Raw genomic sequence first — 2197 nt, 5'->3', positions numbered from 1 at the left:
AATTAAATTTCTATGTAACTGAAAGGATTTGCCATGTCACTGATTGGAAAACTGCTTTTTAATTTCTTCCCAAGTCAATCTTCATAAGCATGCAAATCACAAAAATATTTTTGATAGAAAATGAGTTGGTAATTTTAAAAGGTATATGGAGGGGCGCCTGGGTGGCTCAGTGGGTTAAAGCCTCTGCCTTCGGCTCAGGTCATGATCCCAGGGTCCTGGGATCGAGCCCCGCATCGGGCTCTCTTCTCCGTGGGGAGCCTGCTTCCTCCTCTCTCTCACTCTCTGCCTGCCTCTCTGCCTACTTGTGATCTCTGTCTGTCAAATAAATAAATAAAATCTTCAAATAAATAAATAAATAAATAAATAAATAAAAGATAAAAGGTATATGGAAGTTAAAAGCACCAAAAAGATCCAATCAATACAATTTTGAAGAAGAGCAAGTTGAGAGAAAATATTCTACCAGCTACTTACAGTTATTATAGAAGTATAGGAATTAGATATTGTGATATCCACTCAGGATAGACAGGCTGAGGAATACAGACTGCCAAGGTCTACATAGACACTTGGTTTCTACAAAAGGGGAAAAGGGGGTTTTGTAGGAAAAGAAGGACTTCCCAGCACACTGTACAGTGCTTATACTTGAGAGAGAGAGAAGAAATATAAAGGAACCTGGATCCATCTCACACCATTACTCATCTCCCACATCCTAAAAATCAATGCTAGATAAGTAATAGAATAAAACACAAAAAGTAAAGTAGTAGAGCTTTAAGAAGATAAATAGAAAAATATAGTCATGGTGTCAGGGTAGAAAAAGATATTTTGAACTGAGAAAAATAAAAACCTACTAAACATGGAATTGGATTATACTCAATTTAAGAGTTGTTTAATGAGATAAAAAGGTCTCCTTTAGGAGAATAAAAGGAAAACCCGTAGTAGAAGTAGTTTTTAACATTTACTTCTAACAAAGGTTCATATACAAAATCTAAAACAATTTCTAGGGCTGCGTGGGTGGTTCAGTCAGTTAAATGTCTGACCTAAACCAAAGTTTAGGTCGTGGTCTCAGCATCCTGGGATTGAGCCCCAGTTCAGGTTCCCTGCTCTGTAGGGATTCTGCTTCTCCCTCTTTCTCTCTCTGTCTCTCAAATAATAGATGAAATATTTTTTTAAAAATAAATGAAATATTTTTTTAAAAAATAAATGACTTCTAAACACTACAATAAGGAACAGCCTGATAGAAAAATATACATCAACTCAAATTCATATAGAAAATGTACAAATGGTCAACATTAAAGAAGACTTCAAACTTACTAAATACCAAATAAATTTAAATTAAAACAAAAAGAGAACACTATAATACCAAGCATTGGCTAGATGTAAGAGTAATGAGAATTCTCATAAACTGCTTTTGGAAATGTCAGTTGATGCCACTACATTGAAAATCGGTTTGATAGTAAAAAACATGAATAAGAATGTTCCGGGAACTATTATTCATAATGACCCTAAATTTAAAATAATGTATAAATAGATTTTGCTATATTCATTAAATGGAATACTCTACAGCAAAGAAAACTAATGAGCTACAAGTATATGAAACATCGTGAATATTCTAACATTGTTAAACAAAAGAATTCAGACATAAGACACATATGCTTTATTTTTTAATTTTTGAGCTCATTAATATTTTGTTATGTTTCAAGTTTTTATTTAAATTCCAGTTAATTAGCATCTAGTGTAGTATTAGTGTTAAGAGTAAAACACGTACACTTTAGATTTAAATTATAGTTCAAATATTGGCATCACCATCACTTAGCTATGAAGTTGTACGTCATGATACTGGTTACTGGTGGTTGGGAGGAATGGGAGGTGTTAGTGATGCCCAAGGAAGTCTTGTTAGGGCATCAGCAATGCTCCATATTTCATAGTATAGTCCATGTACCTGGATGTGCTTCACATTAATTTTTTTTTCCAGAAAGTAATTGACAATATACTTTTTAACAGTTTCACCTGTATACCGAAATGCTTTTCAGTTTAGAGTTTGCTTACACATTCATTTTCTTATTTCACAGCCTCCGGGGATTCTGTGGGACAATCTCTTAATCCAGAGATTAAGTGACTTGCCCCATGTCACAGAGCTAACCAGGGACATAGTCACTCAAAATATCAAATCTCATATTTTTTGAGGCACATGGTTTCCCTT

Source organism: Mustela putorius, unplaced genomic scaffold (assembly GCF_011764305.1).
Source record: "Mustela putorius furo isolate JIRA1106 unplaced genomic scaffold, ASM1176430v1.1 tig00000031_pilon_pilon_pilon, whole genome shotgun sequence".
Classification (NCBI taxonomy): Eukaryota; Metazoa; Chordata; class Mammalia; order Carnivora; family Mustelidae; genus Mustela; species Mustela putorius.
The sequence above is the reverse complement of the archived record's forward strand: the minus strand, read 5'-3'. Positions refer to the sequence as shown.